Source organism: Aethalodelphis obliquidens, unplaced genomic scaffold (assembly GCF_003676395.1).
Source record: "Aethalodelphis obliquidens isolate GAN/ISIS:26980383/991018 unplaced genomic scaffold, ASM367639v1 scaffold71, whole genome shotgun sequence".
NCBI lineage: Eukaryota > Metazoa > Chordata > Mammalia > Artiodactyla > Delphinidae > Aethalodelphis > Aethalodelphis obliquidens.
Window position 1 is genome coordinate 4355112 of NW_020838015.1, and position 22145 is coordinate 4377256.

Consider the following 22145-nt stretch of genomic DNA (forward strand, 5'->3'; position numbering starts at 1 on the left):
CCCTTTTATCAACCTCTCCCTATCTCTCCTACTCCCATCCCCTGTAACCACTTTTCTACTCTCTAAGAATTCAACCTTTTCTTTTTCAGTATTCCACATATAAGTGATAACATGCAGTATTTGTCTTTCTCTGTCTGGCTTACTTAGCATTGTGCCCTCCAGATTCATCCATGCTGTCACAAATGACAAGATTTCCTTCTTTTTAAAGGCTGAATAATATTCCATATTCTGTGTCTGTATCTGTATCTCTATGTCTATATACCTATAGCACATTTTCTTGATCCATTAATTCATCTACAAACACTTAGGTTGTTTCCATACCTTGGCTACTATGAATAATTCTGCAGTGAACATAGAAATGCAGATATCTCTTCAAGATAGTGATTTCATTTCCTCTGGATATATATCCAGAGGTGGGATTACTGGATTGTATGGTAGTTCTATTAATTTTTTAAGGAGCCTCCATACTGTTTTCTGTAGTGGCTGTACCAGTTTACATTCTCACCAACAGTGCACAAGGGTTCCCTTTTCTCCACACCCTCTCCAGCATTTGTTATTACTTGTCAGCATTTGTTATTTGTTGTCTTTTTGACAGTAGCCATCCCAGTAGCTGTGAGGTGATATCTCATTGTGGTTTTGATTTGCATTTCTTTTGTAACTAGTGATATTGAGCACCTTTTCATGTACCTGTTGGCCATTTGGACGTCTTCTTTGGAAAAATACCTATTTAGGTCCTTTACCCATTTTAAAATTGGATTATTTCTTTTTTCACTATTGAGTTGTATGAGTTCCTTAAATATTTTGGATGTTAACCCCTTATTGTATATATGGCTTGCAAATATTTTCTCCCATTCCATAGGTTGCCTTTTCATTTTATTGGTGGTTTTCTTTGCTGTGCAGAAGCTTTTTACTCTGATGTAGTCCCACTTGTTTATTTTCACTTTTGTTGTCTTTGCTTTTGGTGTGAAATCCAAAACATCATTGCCAAGGCTAATGTTGAGGAGATTACCCACTATGTTTTCTTCTAAGAGTTTTATGGTTTCAGGTCTTATGTTCAAGTCTTTAATCCATTTTGAGTTGATTTTTGTGTATGGTGTAAGAGAGGGGTCCAGTTTCATTCTTTTGCACGTGGCTATTCAGTTTTCCCAATGCAGTTTGTTAAAAAGACTATGTATATTCTTGGCTCCTTTGTTGTAAATTAATGGATCATATATGCATGGGTTTATTTCTGGGCTCTCTGTTCTGTTCCATTGATCTATCTGTCTGTCCTTATGTTGGTACCATACTGTTTTGATTACTACAGCTTTGTAATATAGTTTGGAATTACGAGGTATGATGCCTCCAGCTTATTCTGCTTTCTTAATATTGCTTTGGCTCTTTGAGGTCTTTTGTGGTTCCATACAAATATTAGCATTATTTTTCTATTTATATGAAAAATGACATTGAAATTTTGATAGGGATTGCACTAATCTGTACATCGCTTTGGGTAGTATGGACATTTTAACAATATTAATTTTTTCCAATCTGCGACCATAGAATATCTTTCCATTTATTTGTGTCTTTTAAAATTTCATCAATGTCCTATAGTTTTCAGTGTACAGATCTTTCCCCTCCTTGGTTAAATTTATTTCTAAGTATCTTTTTGATGTAAATGGAATTGTTTTCTTAATTTCTCTGATAGTTTGTTGTTGGTGTATAAAAATGCAACTGATTCTTGTAAACTGATTTTGTATCTTGCAACTTTACTGAATTCATTTATTCTAACAGTTTTTTTTAGTGGAGTCCTTAGGGCTTTCTATTTATAATATATGCTGTCTGAAAATAATGCCAGTTTTATTTCTTCCTTTCTGATTTGGGTGCTTTTTATTAGTTTTCCTTGCCTAATTGCTCTGGCTAAGTCTTCCAGTATTATGTTGAATAAAAATGGTGAGAGTGGGCATCCTTGTCGTGTTCCTGATCTTAGAGAAAACACTTTCAGCTTTTCACCATGAGTATGATGTCAGCTGTGGGCTTGTCATATATGGCGTTTATTATGTTGAGGTATGTTTTCTGTATACCCAAGGGTTTTTTTTTGAGAGTTCTTAACATGAAAGTATTTTGAATTTTGTCAGATGATTATTCTGCATCTATTAAAATGATCACATGATTTTTATCCTTAATTTTGTTAATATGTTGTATAATATTAATTAAGTTGTGGATGTTGAACCATCCTTGCATCCCTGGAATAAATCTCATTTGATCATAGCATATTATACTTTTAATGTATTGTTGAATTTGGTTTGCTAATACTTTGTGGAGAATTTTTGCATCTATATTCATCAGGGATATTGGCCTCTAATTTTCTTTTCTTGTAGGGTCCTTTTCTGGCTTTTGTATCAGGGTAATGTTGGCCTTATAAAGTAAGTTTAGAAATGTTCTCTCCTCTTCTATTTCTTTTGGAAGAGTTGGAGAAGGATTGGTATTAGATCTTTTTAAATGTTTGGTAGAATTCACGATTGAGACCATCAGGTCCTGGGCTTTTCTTTGTTGGGAATTTTTTGATTACTGATTCAGTCTCCTTACTAGTAACTGGTCTGTTCAGATTTTCTATTTCTTCATAATTCATTCTTGATAGGTTGTGTGTTTCTAGGAATTTATCCATTTCTTCTATGTTGTCCAATTTATTGCTGTATAATTGTTCATAGTAATCTCATGATTCTTTGTATTTGTGTAATGCTTCCTCTTTCCTTTCTAATCTTATTTATTTGAGTCTTCTCTCTTTTTTCCTGGTAAGTCTAGCTAATAGTTTATCTGTTTTGTTTATATTTTCAAAAATCAGTTAAGTTCATCAGTCTTCTCAATTGTCTTTTCAGTCTCTATTTCATTTATTTCCACTCTGATCTTTGTTATTTCCTTTATTATCTTTGTGCTTAGTTTGTTTTTCTTGTATCTAGTTTCTTGAATGTGCTCATTTAAAAAATTGGGTTGTTTGTATTTTTGTTGTTGAGTTGTAAGAATTCTTTATATATTCTGGATATTAAACCCTTATTAGATATATAATTTATAAATATTTTCCCCATTCTATAGGTTGCTGAAGGTCATGAATATTTACCCCTATGTTTTCCTGTGGTAAATATTAGCTCTTAAATAGAGACCATCAGTCCATTTTGAGTTCGTTTTTCAATATAGTGTGAGGTAGGGGTCCAACTTCATTCTTTTGTTTGTGGATATCCAGTTGCCTCAGCACAATTTGTTGAAGAGACCATTCTTTCCCCATTTGAATGGTCTTGGCAAACTTGTCAAAGATCAGTTGACCATAGATACATGGGTTTGTTTCTGGACTACAAATTCTTTTTCATTGAATATGTCTATTCTTATGTCATTACCACACTGTCTTGATTTCTGTTGTTTGTAGTAAGTTTTGAAACCAGGAAGTGTGAGTCCTCCAACTTTGTTATTTTTCAATATCATTTTGGTTATTTGGGGCTTCTTGAAATTCCATATGAATTTGAAGATTGGATTTTTGATTTTTGCAAAAAAGAACTGTTAGAATTTTGATACAGGTATTATTGACTATGTAGATTGCTTTGGGTAATACAGTAGTCCCCTCCTATCTATGGGGGATGCACTCCAAGACCCCTGGTGGTTGCCTGAAACTGTGAATAGTACCAAACCCTATATATACTATGTTTTTATCCAGCATCACTACTCTTGGGCTTTGGGACCATTAGTAAGTAAAATAGGCATCAAAGAGGGAAAACCAGCCCTAGAATCTTAACCAGAGATGGAATCTTTAGCTGGGAGTGATAAGTAACAATACTCATTGGTTTATTGTTGTTAGTTATTCAAAGCATATCTGTATTAGAATTTCATGAGATTGTTTCAATGAGTCTATGAGAGAGAGAGGATGAGTATAATCAACTTCTCAAAGAATGACCTAAGATAAATTTAGAAGTAAATAAGGTGAAATTATAGTGAATGTGACCCTTCTGAGATATAAGAGAACCTGTGGTAGCTCAAACACACACTGTCTATCTTGTGGAGTAGAGTTTTGTCCATTGGAGAAGTAGAAAATACCATACCAGTCATGTCACTCAGTGCTCTTCCCATGACCACCTTGCATTCTAATTGAACTGCCCCGCACACAGCCTTTGACCTCCTTCCACAGGATGCTCCTATCTCCCCTTGATTGCAGCTACTGACTAAAATTGGATACTTTGATCCTGACCCTATAAAGCAGGGCTAGGCCAATCAGGTTTTCTAATAACTGAATCAAAAGATTCACTTGTTAGAAATGATGAATGAATGATGATGAATCAGTTATTAGAAATGATCTCATTATGGCCAGAGAGTACTTTCCCATCCCTGACTTTGGGCTTGCCAAAACATGACTTGTGTTGGCCAGTGGCATATAGAAGGAAGTACCACGGTGCCATTCTGAGCCTAGGCTTTAAGAAGCCTTGTGTGTTTCTGCTAATCCTCTTGTACCCCTGTCATCCCTTGAGAAGAACTGCTCCTGGACAGCTTCTGCTCTTACAGCCTGGGTCTTAGAATGTGTACATGTGGGACTTCCCTGGTGGCACAGTGGTTAAGAATCCTCCTGCCAATGTAGGGGACACGGGTTCGAGCCCTGGTCTGGGAAGATCCCACATGCCACGGAGCAGCTGAGCCCATGCACCACAACTACTGAGCCCACGTACCACAACTAATGAAGCCCACGTGCCTAGAGCCCGTGCTCCGCAACAAGAGAAGCCACTGCAATGAGAAGCCCACGCACTGCAACGAAGAGTAGCCCTCACTCGCCACAACTAGAGAAAGCCCGCGCGCAGCAACGAAGACCCAACCCAGCCAAAAAAAAAAAAAATGTGTACATGTGAAGCAGAGCCACCGACCTCAGCTGGTTAAGGTCAGCTAACATCCAGCTGACATACAGATCCATGAGAATAAATGGTTCATGCTTTGTCAAGTTTTCAACTAACTTGATTGAAGACCAATGCTTGAGCTGAAAGCTTATGTAGACTTACGGCTTGGTTTTTAATTTTGGGCCACAGCTGAGTGAGTAAAGGAAGCCAGTGTACAGAGTGAAATAGGGGGTGGAACATACAAGTGCAGAGAGAATTCCTTGGCTTTCAGCAGCTCTCTAGATTCAGCTTCTACAAGGCAGAAGCTATGGGAGTAGGTAGCAGGGCTCTGGTCTGGACTGAGTTTCCTGGCTGTCATTTCTATCTGTGGGAGGACTGGCTATCATTGGCCTCTCTTGGAGAAACTGGGATATTATGTTGTTTCTTCAAATTAGGCAGAATTATGAGCAATAGAACTGAGGAGTCATGTCAGAATACAGTCTTTACAAGGTTGTCTTAAAGCTGAGTCACCTGAAAACAAGGACAGTTTAAATCTTTCTAATGGAGAGCAAGATCAGTCCAAATATCTAAGGAGTGTCTGGGCCTGCAGCTGGGGATCAAGGATTTCCAAAGATGAATGAGGTCCAAGGAGCTTGTTATTTTGTGTGTCCAGTTCCCTTTCCCATGTTTGCTCTGAAAATGTTCCTGTGAGAAAAATATTGCCTTTTCTAACTTTCCTATCCAACTTAAATTATACCATCCCTCTACCAGAATCATAAGTGGTCAACCCTAATAGAGCATCACTCTGCCCTTCCTCTCTCCTCATCATGAAGTGGATTGAATCAAGGGTGTACTCCTGCCTGACCCAAGGGAAACCAGTCCATGTGGCTTGGATGGGCCTAATCCTGGCTACAGGGGTGCACATGTGCTGGGGACCAGTCCATCTCCTTGGCTACGGTGATTGGTTCAGTCTCAATCCAGGGCCTTAGCTAGGGCAATAAGAGTCTTTCCTGGGAATTTTTCTTCCAGAAGTTTAAGGAGAGATTATTATTTCTACGCTGATGGCTGAACTGTCAGGATCTGAGGGTAGAGCTGCTAGTGGCTATTTTGATGATATCCAGTGACAACTGAAGATGAATTCTGGTAATGAAAGAAGTATGGTGAAGAAGCAGGAGGGAGGGAGAGAAGGAGGGAAGGGAGGAGGGAGAGAGAGAGAGAGAATGAGTATGAATAAGAGAGAAACAGACATACCGACAGGCAAAGACCTGAAAATATTGTCTGAACTTGTGGATGTAGCTCAGCTAAAGCTAACTCTACCCCTGGATTTGCCAGGTACTAGACCAATAAATCCCCTCCTCTTTTCCTTCTTAAACTAGTTTGAGTTAGGTTTCTATTACCTTAGAATGACAGGGTCTTGACTAATCCACCAGGGCAACTGAAGGAGAAAGGAGGCAGGCCATTGTGAGGACTAGGTCTGCTTTATTAGCAAAGAGCTCAGCTCCTTCAAATACAAGAGGAAGACGCTGCATAGATTTTACTGCAGGCGGGAAGAAAATGGTAAAATCACAAAGGAGACCAAAACAAAAATGATCAGGCCTAATTCAATTTGCATTCTAAATTAGAAGCTGCCTTTCCTTTTCTGACATAGCCTCAGGAGTCGCACATCACTTCTACTGTATACTGTTGTGTACAGGTGAGTCACAAGCCTGCTTAGGTTCAAGAAGAGAAGATATAGATCCTGCCCTTTGATAGGTAGAGTGTCACAAAATGTGTGGCCATAAAAATAAAACTTCCACAATGACCTACTCTATATTTGTAAGTTCTATCTATGTAAGTAGACCTTGCAAGGGGGAGACTTGATGTTGGTCCTTCCCCAGGTTACCTGATGTCCTTCAGGGCATGAGTCACTGACGTACCACCTGCTCTGTTTAAAGACCTTGGGTATACACACTCTTTGTGCTGCTGCGTATTTCTAGCTCAAGCCACCAGCGCGATATTAATCTTGCCTCTGTGTGACATGGTCCTTGCTCTTTGCTCCATACCCACCCCATTCTCCTTGTTCCCACTTTCCCTGGAGGTGAGGCTATACCCTTTGCAGCAGCTGTTCCAGAGTGAGGCCGTCGTCAGCCTATTCTCCCATAAGCACCCACTCTGAGAGTTCCACTCAGCTCAGCTCAGTGAATGCTGCTTTGGTGTTATGTTCTGTTCCATTGCTTACAGCCCAAAGGGTCTTCAGATTAGGCCACTGTGGTTTACGAAAATCTCCTTCCTAAATTCTCTTTAATGGAGGATGAACAGAAGAGCATAGGAGTGATCTCTGCCACTGACAGACATGAGAGAAAGCCCTGAGAAAGTATGATACTTTTCCTGCAGAAACTTCCTAGGGGTCATTAGCATCACTGGCCAGTGGTCTCTGAAAATAATGCTGATTCTGATTCTTTGGTGATTTTTCCAGGAACCATCTAGAAACGAAACACAACACTGAGACTTTTACTGTAGTAAAAATTTTAAAGCAAATCAAAACACAAAGAATACAATATGCAGATAGATACAATAACTTTGCATTGCTATATTTAATATTTTCAATTTTTGAAAGGATTTGGTTCACTGACAAAATCATCCGAAACACTAGAATCTTGTTAGTTATTAAGAACCGATTAGGTGGGAAGTTGTCAATTTGTAAACTAATTTTGGACTTTAAGAGAAAAAATAAATCTAATTATTTTAAGGGACCACAAGCTTCTCTCACACTCCTAAATATAATTATACCACAACCAACATAGATAACACTGCCCAAAATGCAACTTTAAGATAAGACTGAACAAGAACTTTTAAGCCCCAGGGATAATATTTATGAATAGTCTAAAAGAGGAAAAACTGTAATTTATAAAGTAGATTGGGAAATGAGATTCAAAGGAATATTATATTCAAACTATATATTGTGGTTAGAGTGTCCTTGAAGCTTACAAGCCAAAAAAGCTTATAGTCCTTAGGAGTTGAAAGATGTGGTAATTATCCCCGTTGTGGTTAAGGGTACAGGTAATTCATTTTAAGTAAAACACCACTGTATTTCCCTTTCTGAAATCTCACAAAAAAAGCAATTTCAGTAGGATGAAAAACATCAAATTGAAAAAATGGTTGATTTGGCTTTTTTCATCAACTCATTCGCCAAATCAAAGACTGTTTGATTGCTCTGATTATGAAGAAATGTATGGGCCAAGAAAAATGAGTCCTCCCAAAGTTAATTCAGAAGCAAACTGTAAAATTGATGGGTATTTTTCTTAATTCTTTTTCATTTGAGAATAGAGCGTCTGTATTGCTCAGATTTTTAAAGAAAGAGAGAACTCAGGAATCACAATTGAACTGCTGTGATGGCACAGGGAGATATTATTAGGAGGTTTAATAGAATCAGGGTGGGTCGTTGAAAATAGGAGACCTGGCGGAAGATACCTGGGAGGTCTGTGTTGTGTGTGCCCTTTTGTCTCTGATAGTGAGAGATACAGTATGCTCCCTGGTGGGAAGGCCTATAGCTTTCCTAACTCTGGATCGCTGCTTTGTGTTAGCAAAAAGTTACTTTGCGAGTCGTTGCTATAAGATTTGACACTCCCGTTAAGAATTTCAGAAGTTAGAGGCTTCCCATAACGTTGGACTCAGGGAGAAAAAAATTGCCAATGCGTAGGTGAGAAATCTGGTCGTTTTTTGAAGACATACTTCAAGAGATTATAGGTGCTGCCTTAACATGACCTTAAATTGACCTGGGTGCTGATAGAGCCACGTGTTAATGAAGGCCACCCAAATGGTTGGCTGTGGAGGATCAAGCCTCTACTGCATGTTCAAGGTTGTCAGGCTGACCTTTGCAGCTTCCCTCTGCCTGATCCAGCCACGTCTCTGACAGGCCCAGTGTAGGGGGCCTGATAGCTCTGGGTGCCTCAGAACCTCAGAGAAACATACAGGAAGCTCAAGAGGACCTCACAGAGTCCAGATCCTTTAAGGGACAGAGAAGAGTACTTCCAATGGCATCTTGAATATTAGTTTTGGCTTCTTATTTATTTATTTATGATTAATGTATTTTTAAATTTTTATTTATTTATTTATGACTGCGTTGGGTCTTCGTTGCAGTGCGCCGGCTTTCTCTAGTTGCGGCGAGCGGGGGGCTACGCTTTGTTGCGGTGCACGGGCTTCTGTGGTGGCTTCTCTCATTGCGGAACACGGGCTCTAGGCACACAGGCTTCAGTACTTGTGGCATGCGGGTTCAGTAGTTGTGGCTCGCGGGCTCTAGAGCACCGGCTCAGTAGTTGTGGCGCATGGGCGTAGCTTTTCCGTGGCATGTGGGATCTTCCTGGACCAGGGCTCGAACCCACATGCCCTGCATTGGCAGACGGATTCTTAACCACTGTGCCACCAGGGAAGCCCCTTCTAATTTATTTTAAGAATTTATTTACACAGGAAGTTCCCCAAATATCCAACATCCAACTAGCAAGAATCCTTTTTTTGCAAAAATTCTTGGTTAGAGAAACGACTGTTATCTTGCCTTATTCTGCTTCTTGTATTAGACCCCCTTTCTACATTAAAAAACATCTTGAATCTTAATTTTGGAGAGTTTGTGGGTTCACAGGTGAAGGAAGGAAGCTGTAAGAGAGGGTGAATTCTAAGGCAGGGATGGGAAGTACTTCTCTCTTACCATCTTTCTTCCTCCTATCCTGCTGCTCATTTCAACTTTTTATTTTTCAACTTTAGTTGAAGTTGGAAGGTAAGCATTTTGGGAGCACAGGCACTTTGCTGATCTCTAAGCCAGACTTCTCTGGACTTCAGACCAGATCCAAATCCCATTCAAGACCTCTACTTGGATGGCACAAAGGCACCTCAAACTCAATGTGTCCAATGTTGAAGTCATAATTTTCCTTCCCTACCATGTACTCTTACTTCTCTTCCAACTGAACCTGTATATAGCAACCAAAGTCAGTTTTTCAATATGTGAACCAAATCATGACCTTTGTCTGCTTAAAACTCTTGATGGTTTTCAATGGCTCTTAGAATAAAGACCCAAATCTTTAACAAGATTTGTATGACCTGGCTCCTGCTGACACATCATACTTCCCTCCTTCTGAGTTTTCCAGGGACAGACACTGAGACAAAGTTTGGGATACACAGTGTTTACAAATAAACACCAATATCTGTGAAAGGAAATGAGGAAGAAGCAGCATAGGGCAGAGGAAGAAGTCAAACTTCGAAGCAGTCTCAACAAAGGCTCAGCCAACCCAGTGGGGAGCTCCAGAGTGAGTTCTGCTCACCAAACTTGTCAAGCCTCTGGCCTTGACATCCTACCTAGAATGAGCTTGGGCATGACTCCAGGTATGAAGTCTGGCAAAGTGTGTCTCTGGAGCCCTGGCAGATCCTGGAGGAGCAGACAGCTGGGGCAAGTCCTTTCCTGGAGTGGGTTCTTGGTGGCCTTTCTCCACATCTACCATACCCATACTCCAGTCATACTTGATTTTTCCACTTCCTCAAAACTCACAGAGCACTTTCTCGCTTCTTACCTTTGTGTCTACTGTTCCTGTTCTTGAGGCAATCCCTATTATATACCTCGTTACTTCTTATAGCATGTTTCATAGTCTGTAATTTATACTTTTTAGGGGTGTAGATTTTGGACTAATTATTCTGTTTATCTCCTCTACTATTTATACCATAAGCTTCATGAAAGCAGGATTGCACATAGTTTATCTTCAGAGACCAGTGGGGTGCCTGGCATGTAATAAATACTCCATAACCATTTGTTGAATGAATACATAAATGTATGATTGAAAAGGCAACCTGGAGTGTCTGAGGTCCTACTGAAAGAAGTACTAGGAGGTAGGAGAAGGGTATTGGTGGAAAGATGGAACCACGTTAAACTAGTACATACAGCTGGCTCTTCAACAATAAAGCATCCATTTTCCATTCAGAAATTAAAAATACAAATGATTCTATTCTTATAAGGTCACCATTTTCCTAATGCTGTTGAACTGAACATATATTTGGGATCTGGTAAGCCATTTTTGTAGCAAGAAGTCCTGGTCAGGGTTCTTCTTTCTTAGCACTAAACCTCATGGGAATTTTTGTTCAAATTTATGATATTATGACTGTTGGAAAGCTGAACAGTCTATAGTCCTCCTTTCAGGGGCTTCTGTAGATCAAGAGGTCTAAGACCCATAGTCTGATTAGCCCTGAAATAAACCTGATTCAGATTCTTATGTAGCTGCTCTCTAACCCCACAGGGACAGAGGGATCTTAAACCTCTTACCTGATCCTAAATCCAGGAGGCCCAGCCTGGCAGTCATTCAGACCTGTCCCTTGGGCAGGCAGGATGGAAACAAGTAGAGTAATCATTAGCTCAGTATATGCTGGGCATAGTTGAGTTTCCTTGTGGGAATTCTTTTCTAACATTTCCCAAGAAATATATTTTTCAAATCTAGAATCTTCAGAAAACTCAGTAGAGAAGTTAGGAAAATGAGAAAACATATTATAATTCTCCTGCAGGAATTAAAGTTTAACAATCAACAAAGAGATGCTACTGTTTGGAAGGAATCCACTGACATCGAATGGAAGGCGAGAGCAGGAAATGCTGACACACCGAGTGGGAGGTTTAGGTTGACATTTTTGGGGCAGGACCATGTAGAAAATAGTCATGATCTAATCAGTCTTGTTTGCAGCTGTTGTCACCTAATAAGTGTGTGTTTGTGGCCCTATCTGCTGCCTGCAGTGAGTAATGCTTGCGAATGAAATAAATATTAGTCAGTCTATATGCATAGTTTAAACATGCATTCTTTAAACAAATCCTATGAATTGTGGTCCAAGAAATAACAAGTTTGGGGAGCAAAATAAGTCCTTAACTTGACAGTTTTGACATGTGATTCTACGTAGTACTGTTAACTTTGTTAAGAGACAGAAATGTTATGCTATTTGAATACTACCCAATAATGTTTGCTGGCATTTTCCAGTTTGAATACCTGCTATTGGCCATAGTCCTTGTAAATATTACAAAACTTAATATTTCTTAGTTATTAAATATTTATTTTCAGATATCAGCAATAATGAGTAAAGAATATGAGGAATGTTGCAAGTATTTTAAAAATAGATTTTGATTTCGAGAATTCTTGAGAATACCCCGAAATTCTGATTTCTCGTTGCAGAATCCCAAAGATTAATAGCTATTAGGAATTCAGAAACACTAGCCTGGCATAAACTCCAGGCACCCCCGGGCTCACTCTGCTGCAGCCTTCCTTGTCAGATACCTCAGGTGGCCTCAGGTGGGTGGCTGAGTTTCTGGCTTGATTCCTGATTTGTGGGCTGCTTTCCTGTTCTAGGTCTGGATGCCATTCTGAGCTCCAGCTTCCTTGACTGAAGCCTCTGCTCCTGGGCCCCATCCCCCTAGGTTCACCTTCTCTGCCTTTGGCAGTGGACATTACTCTCCATATTCCATGCTGGAACTGGATTCTTGCTGTGCCCCAAACGGGCCACCTGAAGAATTGTGTGCCTGTTATTCTCTGTTAGTGTCTTTCCCCTGAGTCTAGGTCCATTCTCTCCCCACTTGTCTGCCCTGTTCTGTGTTATAGGAGGCTGACTCTGGTGGGCCGCTTCACCTGGGCCCCCTTGGGGTTGGATTTTGGCCCATGGGTCCAGTCCACTGCCTGTTTTTGTGGATAAAGTTTTTATCAAAACACAGCCATGCTCATTTGTTTACATATTATCTATGGATATTTTCATGATACGATGGCAGAGTTGAGTAGTTGTAACATAGACTGTATGGCTCACAAAGCCTAAAATATTTACTATCTGGAATATTTACTATCTAGAAAATGTTTGCTGACCCCTAAGTTAGGCCAACAGATGGAGGCTCTGGCATTCCATCAGAGCTCAGCTCTGGAACCAGCGGCATCTCTCCTGGGCTATAGCTACAACTAAGAAGGCCTCTCCTCCGAGGCTTCAGCTCTCCTGAGCTGGAGGTCTGAGGGTGGTAGTGGCTTCCTGCTGTTGCTAGTCTCTGGGAGACTCAACGTCCTTTGTTTGTTCCCTAATTCTCACAATTTTGTAAGTAGACCTTAATTAAAGGCTCTTCATTTGAGCCACTTGGGGTGAATTTTTCCTGCCAGGATCTGACTAATGCAACATGACTACATGCCTCACCTTGGCTGCATTCTTGAACAGACCCCATTTATGAGGTACACTAGTTTACGTTGGGCCAGTCTGCTGTACTGCCATAGGTAAAGGTGATTTGCCTGTTGGCTAGCTCAGTGGTCTTCACTGCTGAGTTAGTGTTCCCAGTCCAGGCTTTGTCCTTAAGAATAGCTAATCCCTTTCCATTGTTGAACCATCCTCAAAGTCCCAGCATGCTCGATGACTGAGTCTTGTACATATCACACATGAGGCCAGTAAATCTCCTTATACTTTTCTCTAGTAAAATACGATGAGTTTAGGAATCCCATGAGTTAAGCTGGTTTTAACTTCTCTGCTGGTGTCTAGATCAGTTGCTTCTAAAACGAGTTGAAATAGTTTCTTCTTTCAAGTCTTGTACTATCAGAAGCACAAGTGAGTTTCTGGCTAGACTTGTAGGGTTTGGGATGGAATGGGGCTGCTATGACAGCAACTCTAAATCTGACTTCTTACAGTTTTTATTTGATGAAGTGACTTATAAATCTCTTGTCTCACTATCCAAATAATCTGTGCTTTCTGGCATTTCTTTCTCTGGAAATTATAGAAGAAACTAATTTTTTACAATGTTGACTATAACTCAGGTTGCTCCAAAGTTTTCCCAAGAATAAAAACATAATTTTCACATTTTCTGTTAGGTTTGCCGTCGAAGCATTAACTACAGAACATAAACTTGACCAAGAAAGATTATGAAAGGGACATTTCAAAAGGAGAAATACCCAAGTATGAAAGTCATATATGGTGACCTTGACCCCAATAATCTTGTTTCCCATCTTGCTTCTGCCTCTCTGTTAGACTGTTTAAGATTCCCTATACAGTAATTAGTTAAATAAAACCCTACACTCCCATTCAAGGTGAGTTATATACATTTTTGGAATGTAAGTGCTGTATTCTACAACATTGGTGGTTGTTTGTTACATGAGTACAATGACGTGAGGATAGTAAGTAATAAGGAAACTTAATAACTAACACTTACTTCGTTTTTTATAGTTTACAAAGCATTTCCTCATGTATTTCCTCATTGATACTCATAATAACCCTGTAAGGTTAACTTCCGGTTTGCAAACGAGGATATTGAGGCTAACTTATTTGTTCAATGTAATATGTCTAGTAAGTTTTCATATTGTTAGTGAGCTCAAGGCTGGTGTGGAGTTGGGGGATTGGGACCTCCAAGAGGAAGAAACAGAAGTGTGGCAAACTGAACCAGCTTCAGAGAATAATACCATCAAGAACACGTAGGCAGGCTGATCCCAGGAGCTGACAGGTAGAGCAAGTTTGGGCATGCTTTAGGCAATAATCAGCATCAAGGGAGAGGCTACTCTAGATGATAAATAATGGCGGTGGAAATAATTAGACACTGAGTTATTCTGGAGTGTTCAGAAAAGAATTCTGGGTAGAAGGTCAGTGCCATGGACTGGGCGTACATGGGAGGCAGGGAAATGCCTATCAGTGATGTTAATTCTAGGTTCCACCCATGGATGTGCTGACTTCTGTTGTATTATATCCTGCCTCTATTCCATTGACTACCTCTATGTATAGGCACTTTCAGGGCCAGGGACAGGGATAATGAGGGCAAGAGACATTAGGCAGGGGCTGAACCTGGAGGGGCAATTCTTAGTCCTTTTCTTTCACAGCCTATGCAATTTCCATTGTCATGGATGGGGCAGGGCAGAAAATGAAGAAGAGGTAGAGACAAAAGTCAAGTGATCAGTTGGTGTACAGAGAGATGGGTCTAATCAGGAAAGGTTCATGGTGCAAGGGAATTTTTAGGTTTTTCTCAAAGGAAACAACACATGGCCTATTATTTGTTGTGACCCTTAATAAGGTTAACCGATAACATTAATTGTCCTAAAGCCCAATCATATATTTTATCATCTTCTCCAGTTTGGCCAACTTTCTTCCAATTTTACTTCTTTTCTAAAATATCTATTCTTAGTTGCAAAGACCGATTGAAGCAGATGATCCTGTCTCACATTTTCCATGGATATAAAAACTCTTTAGAGCTGTACTGTTCAATATGGTAGCCATTAGCTACCTGTGGCTATTGAGTACTTGAAATGTGGCTACTCTTAACTAAGATATACCACAAGTGTAAAATATATAATGGATTTTAAGACTTAGTATGAAAAATAATGTAAACTCTCATTAATTTTGATATTGATTACATGTTGAAATAATACTCTTTTGGAGATATTGGGTTAAGTAAAATATATTAAAATTAATTCCACCTGTTTCTTTTGACTTTTTACTGCAACTACAAGAAAATTTTAAATTACATAAGTAGCTAATGTTATATTTCTATTGGACAGTACTTCTTTAAGGAGAAGCACCAAGTTCCTAAAGGGTTGCTCCCTTTCAGCCTTTGCCAAATAATTCTCTCCCCTGTAGGCCAGTTCTAACAAGTCAAATAATGCAGATTTCATAATTGGAAGGAAGGCTGCAAGTTATTTGGAAATTAGGTGATGAAACTGCAATAGGATCATAACTCCTGCATGACAGTTTGCTTTCCTGAGCCTTTCTTACTCCAAATGGAATAGTCACTGCTCTGTTCTCTCCTCTAGTTAATTTACATCTTATTTTCTTTCTGTCAGAAGTGTCATTTCCTGTGATTGATGAAACCGTCTTTGCTAAGTGCAAAAACAAGGCCACTACGTTATTCAAACTGGATTCACTACAAATATTTTCATCCTCTGGATTGGGAAGAATTCATTTATTTGCTTGGAAACCCTTTAAAAAAACCACAATGTTTGGTTACTTTCAGAAATTGAAATCAAGACTACAGGAACAAAAAATATCATTACCATTACAAATATGAAAAAAATTGAGACATTATCTGGCAGAACAATTTTTCTTTAATCCTAGGTCAAGTTTATACATGGCCTCTGAATTTGCCATTTTTTGACTCAAGGGTTTTAGGGTCAACCGAATGATGGGTTTCTATACAATAAATTAGATTGGCAGTGCAATAGAGTTAATTCGCTTGGAGTTGATTCAGTTTTTAGACGTGACTTTATAAGCCTGTAGCCTTCATTTATGAACACATCTAAGTAAGTAGCAGCAATGTTAGAACTTTATAATTGTTATTACCTGAAAATAAGGAAGACATATTAACCAAAAGGAAACGGACCTTTTCTCTTTAAGAGGCGACTGGGGCCAACCACATGGTTTTACATGCTCCCATGATGCCTTTTTCCTGCTTTTCTTGAGTTTCTTTTAAAATTATCTTTATTGAATTTATTAAAATGTCAGTAGCTCAGACTTATTATTTTGTATTATTTTAAGTTGCATATAGAAAAATTCACTTTATATTTTTAACACAGGCATAGATTTTTTAACCACCACTAACAGGATATAGAAAAATTCCAACACCCCTCAACATTCCCTTTTGCTAACTCTGCATTCCAACACTCCTTCTATGCACAATCCCTGGCAACCACTGAGGGATTCTATGTTCCTATAATTTTGCCTTTTAGAGAATACCATATAAATGGAATCATATAGTACGTAACCTTTGGAGACTGATTTCTTCTAATTAGCATAATGTATTTGAGGATTCATTCATGTTGTTGCAACTATCAATAGTTTGTTCCTTTTTATTGCTGACTACAACAGTATGTTTATCCATTCACTTAATGAGGGATATTTGGGTTGCTTCCAGATTTTGGTGACTACAAATAATGTTGCTATAAATGTTCATGTACAGGTTTTTGTGTGAACATAAGTTTCATTTCTCTAGAGTAAATACCTAGGAGTGGGAATGCTGGGTCATATGGTAAGTGTATATTTAAATTTATAAGATTTTGCCAAACTGTTTTTCAGAGTGGCTGTGTCATTTTGCATTCCCACCAGCAACATATGAGAGTTTCAGTTGCTTTGCAGCCTCACTGGCACTAGGTATCATCAGTATTTTTTATTTTAGCCACTCTGATAGAGGGGTATAATGGTATCTCATGTTAGCTTTAATTTGCATATCTTTAATGATTAATGATGTTGAGCATCTTTTCATGTGATTATTTGTCATCCATGTATCTTCTTTGGTGAAATGTCTATTCAAATCTTTTGCCCAGTTTTAAAAATTGGGTTGTTTATTTTCTTACAGAGTTTTGAGATATAAGTCTTTTGTCAGATATGTGACTTTCAAATATTTTTCTCAGTCTCTGGCCTGTCTTTTCATTTACTTTATAGTATCTTTCACAGTGCAAAATTTTTAAATTTGGGAGATGTTCATTTTTTAAACTTTTTCTTTTATGGACTTTTAGGGTGCTTTTTGTGTCATATCTAAGAAGTCTTTGTGTAATCTAAGGCCACAGGGAGTTTTTCCTATGTTTTCTTCTAAGAGTTTGGGTATTTGATCCATTTTGAGGGTTTTTGTTTTTGTTTTGTTTTTTGTATACAGTGTAAAATACAGGTCAAGGTTCATTTTTTTTTTCTTTATATGGATGTGTAATCGCTCCAGCACCATTTGTTGAAGACTGTCCTTTCTCTACTGAATTGCCTTTGCAACTTTGTCAAAAGTCAGTCGACCACATTTATATGGGTCTATTTCAGGAATATTTTTCCCATTGATCTATATGTCTATCCTTCATCTATCCTTTTGGTCAATATCAATCTGTCTTGATTATTGTAGCCTTGGAGTATGTTTTAATATTGGGTAGTGTGAGTCCTTCAAATTTGTTGTTTGTAAAAATTGTTTTGGTTATTCTACTTCTTTTACCTTTCCATAAAAATTTTAGAATCAGCCTGTCTATATGTATAAAGAATCCTAATGGAATTTTCATTGGGATTGCTTAAAATATAAAGACGAATTGGGGGAGAATTGACATTTTAACTATACTGAGTCTGCCAATATATGAACATGTGTCTCTCCATTATTTAGTTCTTCTTGAGAAGAGTTCTTTCATTAGCAGTTTTCCACATATAGATCCTATCCATTTTTTAGAGATTTATATTTAAGTATTTAATATATTTTAGTGCTATTATAAATGCTAATTATCTTTAAATTTAAAATTCTAGCTGACCATTGCTGGTATATGGGACTGCAATTGTCCTTTTTTTTTTTTTTTTTTTTTTGCGGTACGCGGGCCTCTCACTGTTGTGGCCTCTCCCGTTGCGGAGCACAGGCTCAGCGGCCATGGCCCACGGGCCCAGCCGCTCCGCGGCATGTGGGATCTTCCCGAACCGCGGCCCGAACCCGTGTTCCCTGCATCGGCAGGCGGACTCTCAACCACTGCACCACCAGGGAAGCTCTGCAATTGTCTTTTGTATATCAGCTTTCTATCCTATGACTCTGCTATGCTTGCTTATTACTACCAGGAGATTTTTTGGTAGATTCCTTGGGATTTTATGCATAGGTAATCATGTCAGATGCAAAGAATGTCTTCCTTTCCAATCTATATACATTTATTTCTTATTCTTGTCTTCTTGCACTACCTAGGACTTTCAGTAGGATGTTGAATAGGAGTTGTGAGAGAAAACATCCTTGCCTTGTTCCTGATTTGGGCAGAAAGTGTCCATACTTAAGTCCAGTCTCAAGTATGATAGTAGCTGTGGATACCTTGTAGATGTTCTTTATCAAGTTGCAGAAGTTTCCCTCTATTTCTAGTTTGCTGAGAGTTTTTATTACAAATGGGTTCTGGATTTGTCAAATGCTTTTTCTGCATTTATTGATATAATCATATGCTTTTACTTTTTTAGCCTGCTGATGTTATAGATTATATTGATTTAATTTTGAACATTGAACCAACCTTGCATTCCTGGAATAAATCCCATTTGGTCATGACGTATACTTTTTTTACACATTGTTGAATTCAACTTGTTAATATTTTGTTCAGGATTTTTGCATCTATGTTCATGAGAGATACTGGTCTGTAGCTTTCTGTTCTTCTAGTGTCTTTTGCTGGTTTTAGTATTAGGACAATGCTGGCCTCCTAGAATGAACTAGGAAGTATTTCCTTTGCTCCTATTTTCTGGAATATATTTTGGAAATTGGTATAATTTCTTCCTTAAATATTTGGTAGAATTCACCAGTGAAATTATCTGCATCTGGTGCTTTCTTTTAAAAGATTATTAATTGTTGACAGTTTTTCTGATAGGATTATTCAGCATACCTATTTTTCCTTTTGTAAGTTTTGGTAGTTTACATCTTAATAGGAGTAGGTCCATTTCATCTAAGGTATCAAATATGTGGGCATAGAGTTGTTCATAGTATTCATTTATTGTCCATTTAATTTCCATGGAATCAGTACTGATGGTCCATCTTTCATTTCTGATATTAGCAACTTATGTCTTCTCTTTTTCTCTTGGTTAACCTGGCTAGAGGTTTATTAACTTTATTGATCTTTTCAAAGAACCAGCATTTGGTTTTGTTGATTTTCCCTCTTAATTTCTTGTTTTGTTTTTTTTGTGTGTGTGTGTGGTATGTGGGCCTCTCACTGTGTGGCCTCTCCCACTGCGGAGCACAGGCTCTGGACGCGCAGGCCCAGTGGCTATGGCTCACGGGCCCAGCCACTCCACGGCATGTGGGATCCTCCCAGACCGGGGCACGAACCCGTGTCTCCTGCATCAGCAGGCGGACTCTCAACCACTGGGCCACCAGGGAAGCCCTTAATTTCTTGTTTTTAATTTCACTGATTTCTGCTCCAATTTTTATTATTTCTTTCCTTCTCCTTGCTTTAGTCTTAAATTGTTCTTCTTTCTTTAGTTTTCTAATGTGGATCCTTAGGTTACTGATTTTAGATCTTTATTCTTTTCTAATATATGTATGTAATGCTACAAATTTCCCTCTACACACTGTTTCTGCTGCATCCTTTTGATAAGTTGTATCTTTATTTTTATTTAATTCCACATGTAAATCCTGAACATATTTTGTTAGATTTATACCTATGTACTTCATGGGGGGGGGCTATTGTAAATGGTATTGTTTTTAAATTTTAGTTTCCAGTTGTTCATTGTTAGTGTACAAATATATAGTTGTGTGAACATTGACCTTGTATCTGTGACCTTGCCAAATTCACTTAGTAATTTTAAGTGCTTTTCTGAAGGTTACCTGGGATTTTCTATGTAGACAATCATGTCATCTGGGAATATGGATAGTTTTATTTATTCCTCCCCAGTCTATATGCCTTTTATTTCTTTTTCTTGATTCACTGTACTTGCTAGTACTTCCAGTATGATACTGAGTAGGAGTGATGAGAGTGGCATTATTGTCTTGATCCCAATCATAGGCAGGAAGCATTCAGTCTTTTACCACTAAATATGATGTATGTTATAGGGTTTTTATAGATGCCTTTTTATCAGATTGAGAATTACCTTTTATATCTTATTTGCTGAGTTTTTATCATGAATGGATGCTGAATTTTGTCAGATGATTTCTCTGCCTCTTTTGACATAATCATGTTTTTTCTTTAGTCTGTTAATGTAGTGGATTACATAGATTGATTTTAAAATGTTGAACTATCCTTGCATTCCTGAGGATAAACCCCCTTGGTTATGATGTACTGTTCTTTTAATATATTGCTGGGTTAAATAGGTAAGATTTTGCTGAAGATTTTTGCATCTACTTCAGAAGAGGTATTGATCTGAAATTCTCTTTTCTTGTATTGTTTTTGTTTGTTTCTGATATCAGAGTAATGGTGGCTCATCAAATGAGTTGAGGTGTCCCCTTATCTTAAATGCTTAGTAGAATTCTATAGTGAAATTACCTCTGTCTCGAGTTTTCTTTTTTGGAAGAATTTTAACTATGAATTCAATTTCATTACTAGATATAAGGCTATTCAAGTTATTTATATTTTTCTTGCAGTGAGTTTTGGTAGGTTTTGTTTTCCAAGGAATTGGTCAGTTTTGTCTAACCTGTCATATTTATGTGCATAGAATTGTTTTCAGCATTCCTTCATTTTCCTTTAATGTCTGTGAGTTGGTAGCACTATCTCCTCTAATTCCCAGTAGTTATCATATGTGTCTTCTCTCTTTTACCTGATCATCAGGCTACAGGTTTATTGGTTTTACTGATGTTTTCCACAGTATCAGCTTTTGGTTTAATTGATTTTCTCTGTTGTTGTACTGTTCTCAATTTTATTAATTTATATTCTTCTCTTTACTATTTCCCTCTGCTTGCTTTAGGTTTAGTTGTCTTCTTTTTCTGGTTTCTTAATGTGGCAGCTGAAAATATTGATTTGAGATCCTTCTTTTCTAATATAAACATTTAATGCTGCATTTTTTTTCCTGAGCATTACTCTAGGTACATTTCACATATTGGGGTACACTTGATTTCTGTTTTTTTTCAGCTCAAAATATTTTCTAATTTTCTTGAGACTTCCTCTTTGAACCATGGATTATATACTAGTGTGTTGTTTAATTTCCAGGTGTTTGGAGAGTTTTCCAGACATCCTTCTGTTAGGGTGTCAATTTCTAGTTTAATCATATCATGGTCAGAGAATGGTTTTTTTTTTTTTTTTTTTTTTTTTTTTTTTTGATAACGTGGGCATCTCACTGTTGTGGCCTCTCCCGTTGTGGAGCACAGGCTCTGGATGCGCAGGCTCAGCAGCCATGGCTCATGGACCCAGCCGTTCCACAACATGTGGGATCCTCTCGGACTGGGGCACGAACCCATGTCCCATGCATCGGCAGGCGGGCTCTCAACCACTGCACCACCAGGGAAGCCCCCAGAGAATGTATTTTGAGTAATTTTAATTCTTATAAATTTAACAAAGTTTGTTTGTTATATGACCTAGGATATAGTTTAATTTGGTGAATGTTTCCATGAACACTTGAAAAAGAATGTATATTCTGCTGTTGTTGGGTGGAGGGTTGTATAAATGTCAATTTGATCCAGTTGGTTGACAATGTTGTTCAACCTTCAATATCCTCACTGATTTTATGACTACTTGTTCTATCAATTGCTTAGAGAGGAATGTTGAAATTTACAAATATAATTGTGAATTTATATCTCCTTTTAGTTCTTTAAGCTTTTGCTTCATTTGTTTTGCATCTCTGTTGTCAGTTGTACACACATTTAGAATTTTTATGTCTTCTTAATGAACAATTGTATAGTGCCCCTCTTTGTCCCTGGTTATTTTCCTTGTTCTGAAGTCTACTTTGTCTAATATTAATATGCTCACCTCAACTTTTTTTTTTGATTCG